This window comes from Leptonychotes weddellii, chromosome 6 (genome assembly GCF_054177405.1).
Source record: "Leptonychotes weddellii isolate Sample4059 chromosome 6, ASM5417740v2, whole genome shotgun sequence".
Lineage (NCBI taxonomy): Eukaryota > Metazoa > Chordata > Mammalia > Carnivora > Phocidae > Leptonychotes > Leptonychotes weddellii.
Window position 1 is genome coordinate 7,179,692 of NC_138374.1, and position 23,713 is coordinate 7,203,404.

Here is a 23,713-nt window from a genome sequence, read left to right on the forward strand (position 1 = left end):
TTTTTTTTTTTCCTGTCCCTTGGACGCATTTCCTGAGAGGCTGGGCTTGGTGCTCCAAGCGCCCCTTGAGCTGAGTCTTCCAAAATCCAGTGTCTTTTCTTTAACTGATGGCATCTCTGGTCAAGAGGCAGGGAGTCGACCACTGGTGTCATTTCCTTGGCCTCGGACAGCCCAGGTGGTTTTCTGGAGCGGGCGCCTCCGGGCCACTGCGGCAGGGCCCCGGGTCCCGCGGAGCCTTCCCCTCCCGGCAGAAGCAAACAGGCCGGGCCAAAGAGCCGGGCAGAGCCTTCGCGGGCTGCAAAAACAAAACAGAGATCGCAGAACCCACCAGCGCCGTGGCCTTGCATATCAATGTATGGGCTGGCTGCAGACCGCCAAGTTCGTTAAAAATGTCTCCGGCAGAGCGTCACTGGCAGACTTTAGGGGTTTCGGTTTGCTTTCTATTTAGAATCACCGCATCACACAAACCTTGTTTACTTGGAAGGGGAGGGGGCGGGGACCAAACCCACCGCGCGGCGCACACGCCTTGATCTCACATTCCAGACTCGAGCTGATGTGTGTCAGCGCGACATGGGGCGGAGGGGGCGGGGGGGGGGGTTCTCTTCGGAGGTTTCATTCGCCATCTGCATGTCACTCCCAAACTTTTCCTCCCTGCGCTCGGGGAGTCAGGTTGACGCGCCCTGGATGCGGGGCTTGAGGCGCGGGGCTGGGCGCGCTCCCGCGGAGCCGGAGCCGCAGAGGCTCCGGGGTTGGACTCGGGCTTCTCAGGTACAAGTTGGGTGCCAGGCGCGGGGGTGGGGGCGGCGAGGAGCGGCGGCTGGAGGTCTGGCTCGGGGCTCCGGCGCCCCTCCGCGTTCCGGCCGGGCAGCGCGGGCAGCGGCGGGGCTGGGCGTAGGGAGTCCGGGCCGGCGGAGGCTGCGCACAGCCTCACTCCCCGCGGCGCTCCCGGCTCTGTGGCGGCGGCGGCGGCCCAGGCAGACAATGAACTTGCGAGCGCGCCGAGCCGAGGCAGGTTTGAGCTCCGCGTCCCTCGGCCCAGCCTCCCCGAGGCCCCCGCGGACACCAGCGGGGGCGGCCCCTCGCCACCGGTCCCGGCCACCTCCGGGCGCCGCGCGCGCCGAGGACCCCGCGAGAAGGGCTGCCCGTCAGCGGCGCCGGGGCTCGCATGCTCCCTCCCTGGCTCGAGAGAATGCAGCGGGATCTCGGGGACAGGGGACCAGGAGAAGGGGTGGTGGCGCTGCGGACAGCCGGAGGCCGGCGGGGGGCGCACGCCGCGGGGCACGCACGGGCCGGCTGCCCAGAAGAAATGGCCCCAGGAGTCGGAATCGGGGCGCCCCCGTGCCGCCCCGCTCTGGAAGCTGCAGGCGGAGGACGGACGGACGGACAGACACACCGGTGCTTTCACCGTGTGAGCGCGCCTTGGGGGTTTGGGGAGGGCGGGAATTCCCCCAGCCAGATGCTTTGCTTCCCCGCGCACTTCGGGGAAGTTTCCAGGAGCAGCCCCGGGCAGGTAAGCGGGCATCCGTCTCTCTCTCTCTCCGACTCCGGCTGGGAGCCACCTCCGGTCTCCTCCCGCTCCGGTCCCGCGGCCGCTTTGGGTGGAGGAGGCGGGGGGCGGGGCGGGGGCAGGCACCGACGCCTCTGGGACCCGGTTCCGGGAGGGGACACCGCGGGGGCGGGCGTGGGAGGAGACGGGGGCGCGGCCGGGCCCGGAGGAGCCTGAACTTTTGCTCCCCGCCCCCTCCTCCTTCCTCTCGGCCCTCCGCCCCCTGCTCCCTCCCGGCTGCCGGCCGTGGCTCCAGAGGCGGCGGGACTCGGGAGTTGCCGGCGCTTCTCGGCGGTGGCGTCCCCGGCTGGCTGGGCGCGGCGAGCGGCGCGCGGCAGGTCTGAGCGGCGCGGCGGCGACGGCGGCGGCGGGGAGCAGGGGCTGCGGGGCGGCGAAGCTGTGGGGAGCCGGGGAGGCAGCCGCCCCCGTGCGGGGGCGACGCTGGCGATCGTGCTGGAGCGCGAGGGTGTCGGGGTGTGTGCAGGTGGAGAGGACGCGTGGCGCAATTGGCCCTCTTGGAGCCCCCTGGGATGGCGGGATGGAGGCGCCCGGGTGAAGGGAACCTCGCCTTTGGGGAATGAATGAAGAGCTGTGAAAGCGCCTTCCGACTCCTCCGGGCGAATGGATTGGCCGGCGTGCGCGCGCGTGTGTGCGTGTGTGTTTAGGTTTCGGAGGCGCCTGGGTCCTGGGCGCCGCTGCTTGGCCGCCCCGTCGCGGCCCTGGTGCCCACGTTGCCCGCCCGCCCCGCGCCCTGGCTCGGCCCTCGCGGCTGGAGAGGCCGGCGGAGACACTGAAGGCTGGGGCTCGGTTGCCGGCTGCTGGCGGCTGGACGTATGCGCCTCGCGTAGGGAGGTTCGAGAAGCAGGCGGCAAGGCTGGGGCTGAGGCTAGCTCCAGGGCGCCGGGGGGCATTTTCCCGTTCCCCGCCTACGTTGGGTGAGTTAATGGCACGGAGTTTGGGGAATGAAGTTGTATTCTCAGGAAGCCCCAGGACGCCCCGTGAAGGGATTTGGCACACCGTTCAGTGAAATTGAGCAGGGGGCTCTGGTTCTAGGCTCCTTGGTAGTGCCCCCAGCCCCTCTTTATCAGCCGCGGTTGCTGTGAGGGCAGCCACCCAGCGACGGAGCAGAAAGCCACCTGGAGGGCATCTGCACCCCCTGCGGGGCCCAGGAGGAAACTGAGGTCTGGAGATTTGCCGGAAGTTCCTCTAGGACCTTCCCACACGGCTCTCCCTCCGAGCTTTCCCGCCCACCCCTTGCAGAATAAGGAATCCTCCCTTATAGAACGTGGTACTTATTAATTTTACAAACTGCATGTTGAATCAGGATGTTTTAATTGGTACCTAAATGTGTACAAGTCATGCATGATTTTGCTTAAAATAGCATGTGAATAAAAAATATCTTTTAATTAGGTAGTTTTATCAAATAAGTTTTTCTCTACAATACTCCTGGAAGATTGGCAGGAAAATGTTCTTCTTGCTTCTTCCTGGATGGGGAGCGTGAGCCAGCAAGGTGAGGCCGCTTGCCATGGTCTCCGTCTCAGTGTATAATTTGATCCAGAAGTGGAGCTTCAGGTCTGGCCATCCCTTCAAGGTCTAGCTCCCCAGGAGAACCGTCTCTAGGGGCCTGGGAAGGAAATTCAACAATGTCTGTCTTTTCTCTTCGGATCATTGCATGACTGCAGTGAGCTAGCTTGTGGCTGAAGCAAGCAGCATTAATTCACCTAGGATATGGGGGGGTGTGTGTGGGAGGGGGTCAGGTCTGTCCAGAGTGGGTTACACCTAGGCCTTGCTTTTCTTTTGATGACTGGAGCTTGTGACGCCTGAACTGCGGTCTTGGCCACGGATCCCAGCACTGTCACCGTGGTGTCTCTGTGGGCTGCTTTCTGTACCTTTCTCTCCTCTGTTGCTGCTGGCCCTGGCCAGGAGAGGAGAGGCATTCGGTTTTCCAATGCCAAAAAGAGAGAAGATTAATCTCTGCATCTGGAAGAGGCAACGTTTGCAGGAGAGGTTGGGAAGTGGATTGTGCTTATTTGGCGTTTGGAGAAGAGCATTAAAGAAACTCCAGATTAACCAGTTGGGCCACGGGAACCTCAGGCCCTTTGAACCTGCACTGTCAGAAGCTTTAGATTAGTACTGGCTTGTGATTAGACTGTGGTTGTCCAAGGCCATCTAAGGCCCAGCTGGAAAATCGCCCTTGCAAGCATAGGGAGAGAGGGAGGGGAGGGAGATTCTGGAGCTACCCTGAATAGGTGAACCCATGCCCCACCTATACGGGGCAACTCTGAGTCAGCCTCAGCCAGTTGGAGAAAAACAGACTTGCAGGTCTTGTAAATTTTCAAGAGAATTCTCAAGCGTGGATATTCACGTGGGGGCTCAAATGTTAGAAGTGGAGTAAAAGGGTGGGGTGGGTGCAGCGCCGGGGGGGCTTGAGGCTTGACATCTGGCCCTGTGTCTGTTTAATGGGAGGAGTGTCCCACGGTCAGGGAGATGTGGCACATGATAGGACATGTGGATCACATCCCCAGGGGCTCAGGGACTAAGAATTGGTGGGTGCCCACGTGCCTGTGGCCACGTGCCAGGCTCCTTCACATGCTCGTGGGTCGTGCGCTCATTGGGTAGCTACTTGATGAATTCCCATCACGTGGAAAGAGACTCTGTGCTCAAAATTTTCGTATAATTTCACTGACCAAATAGATGCCCTGGTGGAGCATCTGGGGATGGTACAGTGATAAAGACAGGCCTAGTCCCAGCCCTCGCAGGAGGGGAGCAGACAGAAAGGCCTGTAGCGGCTTTTCAAATAAACCTCGAGCTGGGAAGGACAATATGGCAAGAATAGTGCTGGAGGGGGTGGGTTGGTGGCGAGGAGTCTCCTTTTATAGATGTGGACATTGAGGCTCTGAGCAGTTGGCTGACTTGCCCAAGGTCGCACAGCTGGAAAGTGGAAAGTCCGTTCAGGTCGCCGATCCCCAGCTCCCGGGCCTGCTCTCATCCCACCACGCTGTGCTGGAGCCTCTTGGAGGCTTCCAGGTGAACGCACACCCCCTGTGGTGGGCAGCTCTCCCCTTTCCTTTCCGCTTGGTTGGACCCCAGCCCCTTGCCTGGACCTTCGTAGGTCCAGGATTGCAAAGATGCCATTTGCAACCGTGTGTCAGAGAGAGGAATTTTCTTAAATTCTAAAAGCGGAAACTATGTTTAAAAGTAGTAGTTGGCGCGGGAGTGTCATTTACGTGAGCAGCCAACCGGCGGGCACCTCTTTAGCAGCGTGTCATTTAGAAGTGATGCTTTCAGTCATTGTTGAGAATAATGCAACTTGTCTTCCCTTCCGCTCTGTGCGCTGGGAGGCTCGGGAGTGATACTCACTTACTTCCGTGGGTGATTTTGTTCCTGTCGTGCGACTCAGGAGGTTGTGTTACTTAGCCGACCAGCTATTTGGGAGACGGAATGTTTTGACACGCACAATGTATTTCTTTATTGTTCTCAAGTGCTAAGGTCTGATTTCCTTCCTGAGACGCCCCCGGGGAGAAGATGACCTGTGTTTTCACAGCATGAAACAAAGCATAAAGGGGGCAGTTACCCAGTTAGTGTATCCCAGCCAGGAGAGCTGGGAAGAAGAGTAAAGGTTTTGTGTTGATTTGGGCCAATACGGATTTTTTTTTTTTTAAACCTATGGGGGTTGGGGAGGGAGATATTTGGTCATGACAGCTGTCATTTGTTGGGTCCCTACTGGTTCCCACCTGGCCCTGTGCCAGGCAGGTCAGGCAGGTACCCCCCTTTGTCTCAATTAGAGGGCGGGGAGGCTGTTTGAGATCACACAGACCAAGTTTTCAGCCATCCCGATGTACAGGAGGGAGGATGAAGAAATGACAGTGGAGGAAGGAGGGAAAGGAGAGCGGGGGGAGACGAAAACTGTGACTTCCCCAGAAGGGGAAGGCGGGTGTGAATCAGCAAGTGGTTAAGTTAGGGGGAGGTGGCCACGGACAGCAGGTTCTCGGTCTCAGCTGGTTTCAAAAGGGATGCGCGGAACCTTGAGCGGCGTCTCTTCCATCCGTGGCCGCGATGCGCAGCATGTATGCCCGGCCCCAGGAGTGGGCCCTGTGCGGGGTCGAGAGGCAGCACGCAGCACCCAGAGAGCGGGCCAGGACCCGGTTAGCGGCTCTGCGCTCCGAGTGGTCCGGGGGGGACTCCATGCCCTGGCCTGACGCCTGCTGTCCTATATGTGCGTTGACACCTGCCAGGTGCTTGGAGCATGCCTGGAACCCAGTAGGCACTCAAGAAACACTGGCTCTTGGGGTATTCTTGAGCTCTCATAACCAGGGACAGAGGATGTGTCCGGACTCCCTGAAAGTGCATGGACAGCTTTGGATGAAGATGGGAGATGTATCTGTTTCTGGGGGGCGGGGCATCATTTCTAGCAAATTCGACCTCAGAGGGCTTCTCTGACACCTCATAAGGCCAGGAGCCCCAGGAGACCTAGATCCTATTTGGGTTTTCTTTGACGGGTTGCTTCACCTCCTGGCGCTGTTTCTTCATGTGTGCGAGGAGGGGCCGGATAAACAGCTGCTTTCTGACCCTTCCAGCTCGCTCCGTGGGCAGGCTTCGGATCAGTTCGGCTGTGTTTCCACTTGTCACAATTAAGCAGGGGGCAGATCGGGCAGGTCTCGCCGGAAACATGCTGGAGTAGCTTGCTTTTGAATGTTACGTCTTGAGCCCCACTCTGAGCTTAAAGGAGTCCTGAGCAGGCTTGCAGGGGCCCCCTTGCTGGGGCAGGCTCTCTCCTTGATACCTATATTACATTTCTAGAACCCGTCCTGGTCCAGGCCTTTCGGGGCTCAGAAGAAAGCGAGGTTGGCAGATCCTCAGAAGCAGAGGGTGTCATTATAATGGAGACTTGAACGCTTTCCAGAATTGTGTTTGTGATGAAAATATTGAAGCAGGCAGCCTAGTCACCCAGGTGCCTGGAAAATACCCCACCATGGGCAAATAATTAGATGCAGACCGGGTGCAGTTATTTTTTCCTGCAATGTGCTGGAACCTGGTTGTTTCACATTTTCTCTTGAAATGGAATATGCTCCTCCCGATCCATTTGCTCCCCGGGGCAAAAATGTCAGTGGTGGTCTGGGTGCGGGAGGCAGGGCCCTGAGGGGTTGTGGTTTGGTCCCTCCCAGGGCAGCCCTGGGTCTCAGCGGAAGTTCTGTCCTGTCTGCCGTGCCCTTGAGGGGACCTGTCCCAAGGGCCTGGGCCTGTGGCATCTTTGCTGTGAGCTTGGAAGGTTCCAAGCATTCCAGACTCTGACAGGTCTGGGAGGGTGGATTATTGTGTCCTCCCCTTGCCCAAAGGGGCTGGGTAGCTCTGTCTGCCCCTTATGCCACGTTCAGCCAGCACCTTCATATTTGCAGTGAACCAGGAGCTTGGTGCCTCCACGCAAACGTGCTCTTAGCCTGGGTGTTGAATCCCTTGGAGACCCTTGCAGAGACAGCACAGGTGGTGGGTGAGCCCTGGCACCACACTGACCAGGGCTGGAGTCCCTCCTCTGTTTCTTTGTTCCATTACCGTGACCCTGGGCAAGTGGCTTAACCTGCTTGTGCCTCAGTTTGCCCCTCGTAAAAGGGGGTTAATAATTTCTCCCTCGTATTGTGTTTTGAGTATTAGAAGTCGTACAACTTCGGGCTCAAGGGGTCTCCCCAAGTTGAGCTCCTCTTCCTGGCATAAAAGAATCCCCAAGTTGGTAGCATATTGCAGGAGTTCTGAAACCTCTGGCGAGAGAGAGGGGAGGAGGAAGATGGATGGAGTTAAAAACGGGGTGTTTGTCTCCAACTGAAGCAGACATTGGAGAAGGTGGCTGGACTGGTGGGCAAGGGGGCATCATAGTCTGAACTGGGGAGCACTGGGCAGTCGGGCCAATGGCCCCCCCGTGCCCGCTGGTCCCAGCAGAGTGGGAAAGGTGCAGCTTTCCTCCTCCACGGGCAGCTAGCAGGGTGGAAGGCCTCCTCTGGGTGCGAAAAGGCGCGACTGGGCTCATGTCCAGGTCCTCCTTCCACACCTTCTGGGATAGTTTGGACACCGCCAGGTGTAGACACACAGGCCGAATGCTCTTCACGTGGAAGGAAAGATCAGGAGTGGGCAAGAAGAGTCCCTTGCTGCCGGTGAATAGTAAGTGCTGAGCCCAGGGCCTGGCCCTTGGTGGGGGTTGACACATGGGGCCCATGAGGACAGGGGGGCATCGAGGTTAGGCAGCAAGGCCTGTCAGCTCTCTGTTGTTTTCTGCAGCACGTGGGCGTGATCGCAATAGTGAGGTAATGATTAGCCGTGGACCCCAAGGTTGCCTCCTTACTGGAAGGCAGTTCACATGCAGTGGAGGGGCAGGCTGACCAAGAGCCTGGCCAGGAGACCGGTCTCTTGTCTGCCTCCTCTTGCCCACCCCCCACACCGGGGCCCCACGGCCCCCATCACCTTCAGGAAACCCTTGCCAATAACGCATCCCATGTCTGCCTCATCTCCCCTGTGTCCCTTCGTCCCCCATCCAAATGTTAATTTCCTCCTCTGAGCTTCTGCATTCTACTCTGCTGAGCTCAGCCTTGAGCCCATCCCACTAGTTTCCTGGGTGCGGTCTGCCTGCCCTAGCCCGGGGAGCCTCTCAAGGGTGAGGAGGGTGTCTGGGAGGCCCGCTCCTAGCTAGGTCCACACAGAGTTGGGAGAGACTGCCATTTATTGAACTAATGCATCAGTTAAAAGTGATTCTTTCAAAAGCCCATTTTTCCTGGACTGTTACGGACTTTACGTGGGCCCCTGGATGTGCACCCAGAAGACATAAAAGAATCCCCCCAATTTGTTAGCCCGGTACAGGAGTTAACGCTTGCCACTAAATTTTTGAAGGAGTCAAGAGCCTAACGTAATAACCTTGGATTTCCTGGCATTAGGTTTTTGGGCCATTAAACAGGTTTTTTTGTGTGTGTCTTGAGAGTCTTGGGGAGAAATGTTATGGAAATTTGGTTGGTGTTTCAGAAATATAAACAGGAGCCATCTACTCAGGGAAGAAATGTGGGGGCTGTTAGTATTTCTTATAGCTGGCATAAATAGCTTGTCTTTAAGTTCCATGCGCCTTTGTTTGGAATGTAAATATTTGCATTAAAAATATAAAGTATATCCTGGTGTGTATTTATTGGCATCATAATTTCCAAGCCCCAAATCAGACTATTGGTCTACAGAGGATTAATTCCTCTGATTTGTGAACCTGTTTATATAGAGTCTTCCAAATGTATACACAGAGAACCATATCTGCTTGTGCACGTAAGGGATCTCCAGGATTATAAGAGAGCGGGGTTGCCCTGGCGAATCTGGACCCAGTGCTTCTGCTTCCCAACACCCATTTCTGATCATGCGGTCTGTTCCGTTGCAGCCACTCTGAGGATGGCCAAGTTTTGGCCCAGGTCCTATGAGATCGTCTGGCTGCTCTGTCCTCAGGTTCCTGGACATCCAGGTGGGGCGTTGGCTGCAGCTGGCTCATCTGTGGGTCCCGTAACCAGACACTGGGTTTCAGAACCACTGTTGCTTTAGGACAATGTGGAGAAGAATGGGCGCTTGGTGTCCGTTCTGTGGTCTGGTGGAAGGAACCGGAAGTTCTCATTTCTGGTTCATGGTTGAACTCTGAGGGCCTCTGTCGGATGTCATCCTTGACTAGATTCTTGGGGACAGTTTGGCTTTCTCATTTTACTGTGAAGAACAGCCCTACTTTGTCAGATACTTTTGGAGATGGAATATTACCACGTAGCTGGTCTCTGTGCTCTTCTCCTGAGTGAGAGGGTGAGGGCTGCCGTTGGGCTGGGCCAGGACCTCTGTTCCTGGTGTGTGTGTGTGTGTGTGTGTGTGTGTGTGTGTGTGTGTGTGTGTGTTGGAACGTGGGGGGCGTTGTTCTCAAAACCCTCTGTGGCAGCCCTGGATAGAAACCCCGTCTCCCAGAGTCTCAACAAATGGAGAAGTGGAGGTTAGCTGGCCTGTTGGAGACAGCCAACCTGGGTGATAGGCCAGCCCCAAATCTAGGTGTGGCCCCCACCTGGCAACCTCTCCATCATCCCAGGGTGGAGGACAGAGGAGAAGGGGACATGGGCATTCCTGGCCCCTGGTTGCCTGGTACCAGGGCCCGTTTGTGCCTGCTTCCCAGACGTCCAGGGTCTTTCCCTTGGGTGGGGCCCCCTCCTCCTCGGATGCTGCACCTGTTACCTGAGCCCCGGACTTGGTTGAGGTAGCAGGAATCCTCTATCTTGCCTTCCCCATCTCCACCTTGCAAAGGACCTAGTGTCCTGACTATAGGAATGTCAGTCATCCCTGGGGTTGGGAACATTTCCTTTCTTGGGCTCCCTGGATGCTGAGCCCCACGTGGGAGAGGAAGTGAGGGAGGGAGGTAGTCTGAGGGGGAGAGGCATGCAGAGCCGGGGTTCAAGCTCCCACACTGCCCCGATGGGCTATCCAGTTGGTTCTTACTTTGACCCATCAGTGAACATTCCTTATTGTCCAGGCTTAGAAATGGTGAGCGCTTAGGAAGGACCACTTCCTGTGTGTCTGGGTGTTCTTGAACTGCGGGAAACTCACGGTTGCCTTTTCCGTGGTCATCTTTAGCCTGAACCACAGTGATGTGATCCTCCCTGATTCTCTGTCGCAGTTCTTAATAAAGATCGTACAATCCCGGCATGGCCCTGTGCGGCCCCATAGTGGGCCAGGAATCCAAGTGCACTGTTCCAAAAGTCAGAGGAAATAGTTGCTTTTAGGACATGCTGAACTTGCCTAAGCAAGTTATCAGTCAGAATAAATAAGAGGAGGAAGGGACGCTCCGATTAATGAGAGTGGGAGCAGCCTGACATTTGTGTCATCCTAACTTTAAAAAGCTATTTGTACCCACTCCAGCAGTCTCTGTGAGAAATGAGATGCGGAGGGATGTACGGAGGAGAAGAGTGGGCACTCAATGTGACCTCCTCAGAAGCACCTTCCAGGCAAAAAAGCAAAAAAACAAAAACAAAACCCCACCTGCCCACAGGTCGACTGTGGCAAATCCACAGATCCTTTACATTGGACAAAATTTGGCTCGGAGAATAAAAATGATGTATTAAAAGCTAGGTGAAATCTCGGTTGCCATTTGGGTGGTAGAAAGGAAATTTGCTTTCGGCTGTTAAAACTGAAATAAATTGGTAGAAAAAAATGCAGGCCTGCCCACGTTTGAGTCAGCAGTATTTTGGTTTATGGAAGAAGGAGATTTGCTCACTGAAAATCAGCTCTGTACCTTTTGGACCAGCCGTGAGGCTGCAGAAGTCTTTAGGGAAGGGGTGTGTGTGCGTATTTATCTTGCAAAGTTCTCATCTGATTTATTTTTAAGAATTATGCAACAGACTCTTTTTTGGTCCATTCAACCTAATCTTTTTTTAAACAGCTTTATTGAGATATAGTTCGCATACCACACGTTTAAATTAAATCCACCCATTTAAAGTATATAATTCAGTAGTTTTGAGTATATTTACAGATATGTGCAAACAGCACCACGTTCAGTTTTAGAACATTTCATCATCTCGGATGGAAAGCCTCTACCCATTAGCTCTCAGCCCCCTCTGTGCTCACGCGCAACCGAGGAATCTACTTTCTGCCTCTGTCGGTTTCTCTGTTCTGGACTTTTGTATGACTGGAATCGTTTAACGCGTGTTTTTTGTGACTGGCTCTTGCACTCGGCGTCATGTCTTCAGGATTACCCATGTTGTAGCATATGTATGAGTAATACAGTCCTTTTGATGCTCGAATCGGATGCCGTTGTATGGATAGACCACATTTTATAGACATATTTATAGACATTGTCTCCATTTGGTGTCTTAAGAATAATGCTGCTATAAACATTCATGTACAAGTTTTTATGTGGACACGTGTCCACATTTCTAGGTTTATAGTTTATGAGATCTATTTACTTGCTCTTTTTTTTTTACTTGCTCTTAATAATAAGATTCGTTTACTTTTTTACTTTTTTCCCTGGCCCTCGTGAAGGCTTCATTCTCAGATGGGTTTCTTTTCTTTCTTTTTTTTTTTTTAAGATTTTATTTATTTATTTGACAGAGAGATAGACAGAAGAGCACAAGCAGAGGGAGTGGCAGAGGGAGAGGGAGAAGCAGGCTCTGCACTGAGCAGGGAACCCGATGCGGGACTCGATCCCAGGACCCTGAGATCATGACCTGAGCCGAAGGCAGACGCTTAACCATATGAGCCACCCAGGCGCCCTCAGATGGGTTTCTGTTCCCCCTCTGAATTGTCTGAATTTTAGAGCTTGGAAGGGCCTTCAGGGAATAGCCCCATTTTGTAGATGGGGAAACTGAGGCCCCAAGAGACCACACGGGGTCAGGATTGAATCCTGGTTTTCAGAGCCCGTCCACTTGCCCTGAATGTTCTTCCTAAGCTCTTGGTAAAACCCTGGGGCATCCTCTTGCATGGCTTGGGGCGGACCATTGGTGACCACCTTGCCCAAGCCCACTGTTGTGTCCCGCCCTCCCCCCGCCAATCCGACAGGGGCCGAAGAGGGGCTTATCCGCCCCCAGCTGCCAAACCAGGACTACAACTCATGGCGCCAGCGCCTTCTCGTTCTTCCCTGCGGCAACAGGAGGCCAGTGCTTATCCGGGGAATAATTAAATTAGGAACCAATTCAGAGAATGAAATTTTATCTGATCTGGCTGAGCCCATAAACAAGGGGCTGTGGCTGTGACTTCAGGGTACATTATGAAGTTGTTTTTAAAGCATTACAGTGGGCCAGAGCATTGACTGAGTTGTGTGGGCCAGTGGGGGCACCTCCCGGGGCGGGTGGGTGGCTGGCGTGGCTGGGGGTTCATCCTGGAGTGTCTAGCGGTGTCACCAGACCAGGTTTTCACACACTTGATTCCAGGTGCTCTTAAAGTTCTGATGCCGTAGATAGAAGTGTGTTAGGGCTGGAATGTTCTGGATGCTTCGGAAAGTCCATCTGTCAAGAGCCTCATGGATACATTCCATGTCGTTGTGACTGATATTGCCATGCACCTCTACACTGTAGTGAGGAGTGAACTTTGCAGGAAGCTCATGGGCTCTAAAGCAAGGTGCTGCATCAGAACCCCCATGGAGCTTTTCAAAAGAGATACACACGCTCCGGTCCTTCATCAGGCCTTTCGGGGTGGGCCCTGGGCATCTGTGCGTGTGTGTGCACAGGCATGCGTGTGCATGCGTGTGCATGCGTGTGTGGGCGCCATGTTAAGCTTTTTAGCTGAGAACAATTGATGGAACTTAACAGTGATTATAATCATTCTTCTAATGAGAATTTCGAGTTCTTCCGTGGCAAAGAGGGGGACAGATAATCCCGACGGTGATCCTCAGGAATGAGCCTTTTTAGTCCTCAATCTGTGTTGGGACTTGCACGGTGACTCTCTTTGAGTTTCTTAACCAGATTCCCTGGATGTGACCACCGCACATTTTCCATCACTCTGCTGCTTCTGTGGATTGTAGATCTGTCTTCCTTCCCTGTGAACTGCCCCACGACCATCTCTACAGTGGCCCAGCCGGAGACCCCAGGGTCTCCTGTGGCACTTAGCTGGTCAGTGCAGGAGTTGCTTCCTTTCCACATGCTGCTAAAGGTTATTTATCCCTCTAAGACAGGAAGTATGTCTTACTCAAGGTTATCTTCCCAGGGCCTAGCCTATAGGAAAGATGGTTGGATGGATGGATGGATGGATGGATGGACAGATGGACAGACACATGGGTGAAGGGGAGAAAGGCAAGAGTACATTGGATAATTGAAGACCTTGACCCACAGTGTGGGAATGGCAAAGGTCTCACAGATTTCCTGGTTCATTTTCCCATCCTGCTCACAGCCCTTTTACAGCTGGGGAAGCTGTGACCCGCGGAGGTGAAGCGACTTGCCCCTGATCGTTCAGCGCCATTAATGAAGAATATTTGGGAGCCTGACTCTTCTACTTCCCCAGCTCTTCTGACTCAGGCTCTGTACCTTCCCTTAAGAGTCACTCTCCTGACTGAGGAATTGCTTTGTGCCTGACACTGCCCTAGGAGCTGGGAATGCAGCAGTAGCTGGACAGACCGGGTCCCTGTGCTCACGGAGCGTATATTCTCCTGGCGAAAGACAGACAGCGGACAGGTTCACAGGTATCAGAGAACAGATAGTAGTAAGTGCCCTCGACGGCCAGTGGCTGACTGGGTGATCAGGGAAGGCCTTTCCAAGGAGGGGACATCTGGGCTGATCCTTGAATAAGAAGGCACGGCCACCTGAAGCTCCAGAAGAGTGTCCCAGGCAGAGGGAGCAGCGAGGGCCAAGACCCCAAGAGGGGACCAGTTGTTGGGACCGTAGAGCTGGTCAGAGGACCCGGTTTCTAGCACCCATTCTTCTGTCTTCCTCCAAATTATCATCTCCTGCCCGGCCTTCTCACTCGCTGTACATCTCGGGGTGAAGCACACTTGTCTGATGCTGGCTGGCCCCAGCTGCTGCAGAGTTTCGGAAACAAGGCTAGCGGGAAACCGAGAGAAACCCCATCCTCCTTGTCCTCTCACTTAGGGTTTGGCTCGTGAGCAGAGGTTATTTTTATGTAAGCACATGCTGAGGGCAAAGTCTTAGGGCGGGCAGCTGAAACCACACTCATCCGAACAAGACGGAAATAGTACCACAAGATCCCCAAGGTGAGCGCGCGGCTGATGACTTGAATTTGGGACAGCTCCAAGCAGCCCTCTTGTGAGAGAGGGGACCCTTTGGCGGGGCAGTGGGGCAGAGCAAATTCCTGTGCTGGTGCGGCCCCTTCCTTGAGTGTTGCTTGTCTACCTGGCCTTGACCAAGGCCTGGGCCCTCCCTTAGGACTTGACTTCCTCTTGAACACTCTCAGATGGAGGCTCTGCCTCCCTCCCCGTGCTACCCTCCTGAGGTCCCTTCCCATCATCTGTTGCAACCACCTTGTTCCTTGAGGGCCCTGTCATTCCTGGTCCCTTTCTTGCAATCTTCTCCCTCCCCAGCCCAGGTTCCGCCATCGTCCAGGTACCCGTGAGCTCCATGGGAACGGCCTATTTGGTGCTCTGGTCCCCTGGATCTTCCACTTCTTCTCTTTCAGGATACGCTGGGCCTTGTGCACACCTGGAGCACTCCACGCAGCCTACAGTCAGTCCATGCTAGTGACAGGTTAATGACAGCCTTTCTTTTGTGGGAACCATGCCCCAGGACCCACTGGCCAACCTGACACATAGTAGGCCTCAACAGACTATTTCTGTCAGTTATTTTCGTAGACTTTAAGTCTCTCTCTGGTCTTCCCTGGACATCCTTAAGGGTGTAACATTACAGAGTTTTCCTATAAATGTTTATCAGGAGTTGTAGTAGATGTATAGCTCCATTTTATATTGTTTGTGATTAGTTTTTAAACTCTGACAAAACCTAAATTTCCCTGAGTTTTAGTAAATGGGAAAATAACAGAAACAATTTTTTTTTCCTGAATAGCTTGATTTAGAATCATTCCAGATGTTCACTCAGTGTCTCTTCCCAAGTCCGCGTGGGGCTATCCCGCCTGGAAACTGTGACTGTATTGACATGTTGAAAACTTGCCGAGAATCCCCCTAACCTTTTGGCGTTCCTCGATGCTGCCTCATAATTTTATTGTAGCTTTTATTTTGAAATAATTTTAGGCTCACAAGAAGTTGCAGAAAATAGTACCGAGTTCCTGCGTACTCTTCACTCAGCTTTCCGCAGCAATACCATCTTGTGTAACCACAGAACATTATCAAAACCAGGAGATCGACGTTGGTAAAATACTGTCACTAAGCTACAGACCATATTCTGCTGCCACTTAATTTTATTAAATCTAGGGATCCATAGCACTTTAGAATTTCATAAACTTCAGTGTTGTCATTTATCTTTTAGACCGTCTTTGGATCTCTTCCAATTGGCCATCAATTAAAATTAGTTTCCATTGGTCAACCGATACCGGAAGACCCGTGATGTGTGCATTTCACATCCTCCATACGCCCATACGGTGCTCTGTGGGAGCATCACCCTTGGTGCATGCATGTAGGCAGCCTTGGTCCCCAGATCTTAGAGATAAGGGGCCCTACAGAACAGTGTGTGATAGAGCCCAGAACAGGGAATCGGGAAGCTTGAGTTCAGATAATGGTAACCAGTTGTTGGGTGCTTGTGCTAGCCTTTATCTTTATTCTCAGCAATCTTTGATATAGACACGCTTAACACCCCCACTTACAGATGGGAAAACTGAGGCCAGAGAGGTTCACCCTGCCCACCTTCTGGCAGCTGGTGAAAGGTAGAGTGGGACTTGAAGCCAGGCGGTCTGACTTCAGAGGTTGCCTGCTCTTACCTTGTAGGGCTGCCTTCCTTGTTCAGGCCTTGACACTTCTGGTCCCAATTCTCACTGAGTGCTCTGTGTCTTGGGGCTGCTTACTTGACCTCTCTGAACCTCTTTCCTCAACTGTAGCATGAGGGGTTTGGCTGAGAAGATCTATCATGTCCCTTCAATTCCTCCCTCCCTCCCTCCCTTTCTTCCTCCCTCCCTCCCTTCCTTCCATGTCCTTTCAGTTTCTGAGTACAGTTGGTACTTTTAAGGTTGGGAAGATTCCTGCTGCCTAATTTGGTTTGATGGGAGCCTCAATTCCAAATGAATTATGCTCTAGTGTATTTTAATTAAACCATCTACAAGCCGATTTCTTAAAAATGCAAACTCCCCGTGCGGCATGCTGTGTCTGAACCCCCCACGCTCAACTGTGGGTCAGAGTGATGCTCGAAATAACCAGAAGGCATGTGTGAGGCTGCTCACTGTCAGCCTCATGGGCAGCATTAATTGTGAGATGCCACCAAAACGAGATACGGGGGCATTATCAGCAGATACTTCATTGATTTTGCATTCTCCACGAAGGAAGGTTAAAATGAAGCTTGTTTGTAGAAGCTTGTTTGAAGCATCCGGCTTGTTTGTAGATGGTGTTTAAACCTTGCAGTCCTGGGGACCGTTTTTGTAAAAACTGACAGAGCAGGGCCCTTGTCGAAGGGCTTCATTTTCTTTGCAGGTTGTGGAAGGAGCCCATCGCTCAGCTAAGGTAAAGATTTTCCCATTTAAAGGGGCCAGAAGAGTGTAAGCTTCCGCCGTAAATTTCACAGAAGGGGCCTCCACTTGAGTGCACGGTGGCTGGACTCTGGGATGGGTGTGTAATCGCATTAGTGTGATAAATTAAAGGGCCCGTATTGTTTAAATTGTCAGGCAGAACTGTATTAGAGGAGGTGGTGCTATAGATCAGAGTTATGATAAACGGGCTCCTGGAGGCGCCTCGTGCTAATCTCATTGCTGGTGTAGAATGCCAGAGGCTGATTCCGAAGCGCTCTGGGAAAGGTCCTTACTCAGACTCAAGATGAGCTTAAACCCGAGGTGTAATGCCATTTCTAGGTATTTGCTCTTTCGTGGTTATGTGTACCAGGAATAAGAGAAGCTCTTCAGGCGTGATTTCTCTTCCCTTTGAATCCTGATTATATAACTCGTAAGATAGCTCCACAAGTGGCCATATAATTTACAGGGCCCAGGGGCTCAGTGCAATATGAAATTGTGAGCCCCATCCTAAAAGATTCCTGAGAATTTCAAAATGGGGACAGCAGAGCATGAAACCCAGTGCAGGGCCCTGGTGAGCCTGGGGCCTGGGTGACTGCGTGGGTTGCAGTCTGGGGAGCCGGCCCTGGGTATCTTGTAGGATGCTCATCCTAGACCGACTTGACTTAGAGCCACTTGCACGAACGGTTGATTGTGAGTGGCTGGAGGGCAGGCCTGCAGCTGTATTACCTCCGTGGGCTCTGTGGGGTCTAGCGGGGTGCCTGACCCCTGTGCACGCTCAGGAGGGACTTGCTGGGCTGAGTTGGTTCATGGAGCGACTGTCCTGGTCTGCTGGTGGGATCTCCTGTGGCTTTCTTGGGTTCTGAGTGTCCGGAATCTGGAAGCATCTAGTGCTGTGCTCTTCAGAATGGACAGGCACAAGGGGCCAAAATCCTTTAAGGAAACTCACTGTCAGAAGCTCAGCTTACAGAAGAGACAACCTGAATGTAAAACCCTTCTAGATTGTGTGTGTGTGTGTGTGTGTGTGTGTCTAAAGCTAAAATCCTGGGGCGGCTGCCCCCTCTTGGCTTTTCATCTCTGGCATCCACTGCTTGGGTTCTGCCCTCTGGGTTGCATGGAAGGCCCCTGGAATGTGTCCAGGCTTTCAGGGCCACCCTACCGCAGGGCACTCTGGTCACTCTCCCGTGTGCGAAGGAGGGGGGCGGTCCAGTGCACCTCAGCTAGGGAACTCCGGCGCCCGACCGGAGCATCCTTCTCTGTGGCGAGTGGCCCCAGGGCTTGGAAGGGCCAGCTCTCCTTTGTGTGAAGTCTTTGTTCTCTCCCAGCACAGCCAGGCAGGACTTGCGCGCGCTCAGTGGGTCCTTTTTTCTCTTAGGAGCTGGTGGAGAAGCAGAAACTAGCATCCGGCGCTGGCTGCCAAAGAGAGGGGAGGCTCCAGCAAAGGAGAAGCTGGCCTTCGTGGGTCTTAAATCGGAACTGGGGCTCTGGGCTGAGGATTAACGTGATTTTGTACCAGAAGGGAGTGTAGGGGTCGGTGCTGGGCTCAGAATATGTAGGGATAGCTGCCCAGGTCAGCTCTTCAGAGCCTCGTTCCGTGGGAGTTGCTGTGTGCTGGGGTTTCCTCCTTTTGTCCTCGATCTGTACAGAGGTCATTGGAGGCATGAGCTCAAAGCAGCCAGAGCTGAGCTCTCCTTTGTCGTTACAAGGTGAAGGGGCTCTGCATGGGGCTCTGAGCTCGAGGAAGGAAGAAGGAAGGAGCTGTCTCTTTTGCGTCCTAGCTGGGGAGAGGTAGCAAGCCAGGGATCCCGCCCTTCCGGAACCACAGCTGCCCTGTTCAGCTCTAGACCCTCTGTTGCACCTGCTGTTCTAGAATCAGCTCCTCCCTTTCAAGGGAGCACTCGGCCTGTGCGTAACTTCTTCAGTCAATAACAAGAACAGCACCGTCCTTTTTTTTTTTTTTTTTTAAGATTTTATTTATTTGAGAGAGAGAGAGTGAGAGAGAGCATGAGAGGGGAGAGGGTCAGAGGGAGAAGCAGACTCCCCACTGAGCAGGGAGCCCGACGTGGGACTCGATCCCGGGACTCCAGGATCATGACCTGAGCCGAAGGCAGTCGCTTAACCAACTGAGCCACCCAGGCGCCCAGAACAGCACCGTCCTTTGCGAGCAAAAGCTGGTTTCTTTATTTTCCCTGGGAAGACATCCACAGTCATTGTTTTTATTTTGAAAAGAAAAATAATCGGAGAAAAGCCCACAATATTTTTATTACCTGGTGTGGGAGTCAGAGATCACCTAAATCATACTTCTGGGTTAAAACTATGGGGGAAGAAAATCTCAATGCACCAGCGAAAAATGAGAGAGTGAGAGAGAGGGAGAGTGAGATGAAAAGATGAATGTGCTAGAATAGTCTTTTCCTTCTGCAAACCCCATAACCTCCAAAGGGGTGGGGACCTTGTTCGTCTGGCCTGCCCGCTGTGTCCCACGCCACACTTAGCACAGCCACGCTTAGTGGAATCTGTTAATGGATGAATGAACCAGAGACTGGGTTCCTGTTGGGCCTGTGAGCCAGCATTCTTGGACAGTGGTCTCAAATGAAGGGAAACTATAAAGATACAAGAAAAGTATTCTGTCCTGTTGGAGACATCATGGTCAGTACTTCCCATAACTCAGTTAATCTCCCCTTTGGCCCTGAGAGGTAGATGACATGAGATTTGTTTTGTAGAGGGGCAGGTCAAGCACAGAGAGGTTCAGTAACTTGCCTGGGGTCAACCAGCTGGGAGGCGCTGGGCTGAGATTTGGTTCTAGGACGTGCCGCACGGCTGTGCTGCAGGAGATGTTAGGGAGGGAGAGAAGTAACATTTACGGCCAGCCAGATGTTGGGGATGCCTTGGGTGTTCCCACTCGGTGAGCCCTAACCCACAGAAGGCCACAGGCAAGGAAGTAAACGCTGGCTGCTGGGGAATCATGGTGGCTAAGTCGTGTCCGGGCCCTGGAGACTCGGAGCTCAGAGTCCAGTGGAAGGACTAGACATAAGCACTTAGTCAAATGGTCATTTAATTGCAGTGGTGATGAGTGTGTCACAGGGGAGACCTTAGGGGCAGGAGTGGTGCATGAATGTGCTTGTTGTTGCATTGGGTCTTCTAGCCCAGGGTACAGGGGGTGTCGGAGACTTCCAGGCCATGATGGATGAAGCTGGAGGAGGGTGGGCAGAAGGAAGTGCTGGGCCCAGGGCGGAGGGAGGGAAGGCCCCAGCAGGCCTCCGGAGGGGCAGAGTCTGCAGCTGCTGGTTAAGTGACAAGGCGGTCCTGGTGGGCGTGAGGGTGGGGGGGTACACAAACCCCAGTGAGGTGCTGGGACCTGCGGTTCTCTCTGTAAGGTTCAGAGAGCATGGAGCCCTTGTTCCTGGAGACTGGGTTCCTGGAGAGAGCCACTGCTCCAGCATCGCGCCCCTGCGGGCGGGGTGGCCCACCCTGCCTAGTGCCCCCTGCCTTCTGTCTAGAGGGAAGCTGGGCTTCCTCTGGGGACAGTTAGGGCTCCTGGGACCTCTTTGTCTTCTTGCTCCTTTGGGAGATTTGAGAAATTCTCTGGAAGTAACTTGCAGGGAGGAAAATGTCCAAGGCCAAGGTGAGGACTCAGTGTCTTCCCTCCCTGGGGGTAGTGGCCCCCTTAGCCATGAAGTGGGACACTCGGGACCCAATGGCGAGTTCCCTTCCCTGGCGGGGCGGCAGGAAGCCTCGGGCCTGCTGTTGACCGTGCAGCCTCTGCCCCAGGAAGTCTTCTATGGAAAGAGGCCGAAAGAACATGTGAGCCCGCCCTTTTAAAGCCCGCGCCTCGGACCTCACCCCTGCCGTGTGCCTGGCCAGGCCGCCAAGGTGAGCAGGCCCCCGGTGCGGCCGAGGAGGGCCCAGGGCTCGCAGCCTCCTGGCCACATCCACCCCGGAGAAGCCATTTAAGACCCTGGAAACCCATCAAACCTGGCAACGGGAGGTCATTAGCCGCCTGACTACGAGCTGGGTCATAAAATAAACCCTAAGTGGTTACGAGCCCTGTTAACCATTCTGAAATGCACAAACAGAGGAGGCTTGGGTTTGGCGCCTCTGAACGGAAATGGTGTCCATCTGATGGGAGGACATTCACCTTCCTCAGGGCGACAGGACCGGATTGCCTTGGTGCGTCCGCACTGTGTCGAACTGCTGCGTGCCCTTTGCTTCTCTCTTGGTTTCGTTCGGGGCAGAAACTGAGCACCGCCCGTTCTAACTTCCTTTTTGTATGAACTCTTTTCTTCTCAGAGTATGCTACCCACTACAGAGCACCTCCCAGATTCATACTGCTCCAGGGATTTGCACGAACAGAACTCACCTGTGCAACCAGTGCTGAGGGTAAGAATAGGAACAGCACCCCAGAACCCCTGGTTCCATTCTGCTCCCTAATCAAACCCCCAACCCCCGGCCGGGGGGAGCCGCCGTCCTGACCTCCGCAGCCTTGGCTGGTTTCCCCTCGTCTGTGGGCTTGACATACACAGGGCCATGCACTGCGTTCTCCTTCTTTCTGAATCCGTGTGCCTAACACTGTGTGTGTGAGCTTCTTCCCAGGTGTAGCTTGCAGCTGTAGTTGGTTCTTATCTGTAGCTGAATTAGAGTTACCCACTCCACTGCGGGGAGACACTGCCCTTTCCAGTCTGTGGCTTTACATCTAGCGCTCCGAGCTTTCTAGCGTGTCTTTGATGAGCCTCTGGACATGGTGCCGTGGAGCACCTACCTGGTGGTGGAACTATGCATCTTTGGGAATGAGCATGTTCAGCTGTCGTAGACGCTGCCAGTTTTCCAGACGATTGTACCAAATACAAGTCCCACCAGCTGTGTAGGAGTTTCCTGAAGGAAGAGCCTAGAACGACCATACCATGAGACCGACTCCCCTTTGCCCCCCACCCCAAACAGGAAGGCCCCAGGGGGATAACCGCTGGTCCTTCTGCGGGTTGGTGTTGCATGGATGTGTGGGAACTGGTAGAGAGCAGGTCTTTATGATGCCCCACGAAGACACCCCTGTCCTTACCAGGGCTCTGCATCCCACGGTTGCCTGTCACTGGAAGCCTATCTTTGTACCTGAACTTGGGGATGGGGATTTGTTGGTCTCTGAAAAGAGCACAGAATCCAGCATCTTAGTTGTCACCCTTTGGGTGTCTGCTTGCCTTGGAATAAAGCCTGGGATGCCCCTCTCCTAAAGGGCGTGGGTGGCCGTAGTCACCACTTCATGGCTCTGTCTGGAAAGGTTTTATTTGCAAATTGATCCGGTCCCAGAAAGAGCTGATTCTGTGCAGGGCCTTCTTTTGTGCAGCTTGACCAGCCGAACCTTCCCATCCCATGTTCAAGGTGGGCAAGGAGCTCTTCCTTCCCCCATGGCCACTGTTCAGTGTGACCAGGGCTCCAAAGCAGGGGGAGAAGGCAGTCGGCATTTCCAGAGGGTCCCTGTGTGTTGACAAGCGCTCTGAGCACAGGTGGGCTGCTCTCCTGTCGCTGACCGAAAACTGAAGGGGAGAGGCTATGGCACCGTCCCTGAGGCAGTGTCCCCGAGGCACAGTCCCCCAGTGCAGAGCCCCGCTGGGGCGCTGGGTGAGTTCCAAGGGGGGTGCTCCGCCCTGGCTCCACGAATTCCTAACTTACAACAGTTTTGGCTGGATGTGGGAGACTCAGAAGGAAGGAGGAAACTCTGTGGCTATTAGCTGGAGGCTTAAAAGTCCCCTGGGGTGATTGCCCGCCTGCCTCTGCCTGTCCCCAGTAGATTCAGGAGATCTGGGGCAGGGCCAGGCAGCTGTGTTTTTATCTAGTGCCCTAGGTGAGTCTTAACATCAATTGTGGGAAACAGTGACTTCCCAGTGTCTTTGCTGGGAGGCTGGGTAAGGAGGGGAATAAGGATATATGGAACAGACCTGGTTGTTAAGGAGCTCAGGGTCCTGGGCAGCTCCGTGCAGTAGAACTTTCTGTGACAACGGAGGGGCACCGTATCTGCTCCACCCATATGGTTACACCAGCCACACGTGGCCAGTGGGCACACGGGATGCGGCCGGTGTCCCTGAGGAACTGCATTTAATTTTAATTAATTTAAATTTAAAAAGATATTCAGGGCGCCTGGGTGGCTCAGTTGGTTAAGCAACTGCCTTCGGCTCAGGTCATGATCCTGGAGTCCCGGGATCGAGTCCCGCATCGGGCTCCCTGCTCAGCGGGGGGTCTGCTTCTCCCTCTGACCCTACCCCCTCTTATGTACTCTCTCTCATTCTCGCTCTCTCAAATAAATAAATAAATCTTTAAAAAAAAAATTTAAAAAGATATTCAGTTCAGTTATTGGACAACTTTTAAGAAAGTTTGGCGCAACTTGGGCATGTCACGCTCCGTTTTAACTGTATATTTTATGAAATCTGAATACGGATCAAGGTCCTTCTGGTGAAAATTTAGCATCCAAATTGAGATGTGCCCTAAGTGCAAAAATACACCCTGGATTTTGAAGACTCAGTATGAAAAAAATACTGCAAACAATTTCATTAATTGCTTCGATAGTGCATTCATGCTGAAATGGTAATGTTTTGGATATGTCAGGTTGACTAAGATATGTGAGAATGAACTTCATGTGGAACATTTAAACGTGGGTGTGTGGCTCCCATTCTCTCTCTCTAGGACATGCTGCTCTGAGGATTCTCTCTCTTCCTTGCTTGGGGGTTGAGCCAGAGCGCCGGGTCTTGGGAGGAGGTGAGAGCTGCTTGCTGTCTCCTGTTGTTTTGCTCACCTGGAAGTGGGGTTTGGGGCTGATTACACACCTGGCCCTTCACATGGCCTCATCTAAGGTGGCAGGGAGAACCCTCAGTGAGCTGCCCGAGTGCCCTGCCCTACTGGCCACGTCTGTCCGGGGGCCGCCTTTGGAAACGAGCATTGCTCTGATGCCCCGCCCTAGAAGATAGTACTCCGAACACTGGGCGACAGAAGTGTGTCCCAGAAAGTGAAACGGATTTCATTTCTGCCTGGTCTTGGCCCCTGTGTTTTTGGAGGGGAGTGGGAGGCCTGGAGGAGCCCTGGGCAGGTGTGGCGGGCCGTGGGGCT

At 53.8% G+C, this 23,713-nt stretch overlaps 1 protein-coding gene across 6 annotated transcripts in view; it reads left to right on the forward strand.

Moving 5' to 3' along the window:
- Positions 1 to 582: 582 nt before the first annotated feature.
- Positions 583 to 23,713, forward strand: part of CHST15 (carbohydrate sulfotransferase 15) — a 76,491-nt gene continuing 53,360 nt past the window's right edge. The window contains exon 1 of one of the 6 annotated variants that reach the window (XM_081823330.1): positions 583 to 768. The gene's annotated coding sequence lies outside the window, so the exon portion shown is untranslated. Of the gene's footprint in view, positions 769 to 905; positions 1,009 to 1,376; positions 1,511 to 1,731; positions 1,885 to 1,936; positions 2,482 to 19,972; positions 21,005 to 23,713 lie in introns of those variants that run through there. The other 5 variants (XM_081823332.1, XM_081823333.1, XM_081823331.1 and 2 more) reach the window with 5 other exon arrangements.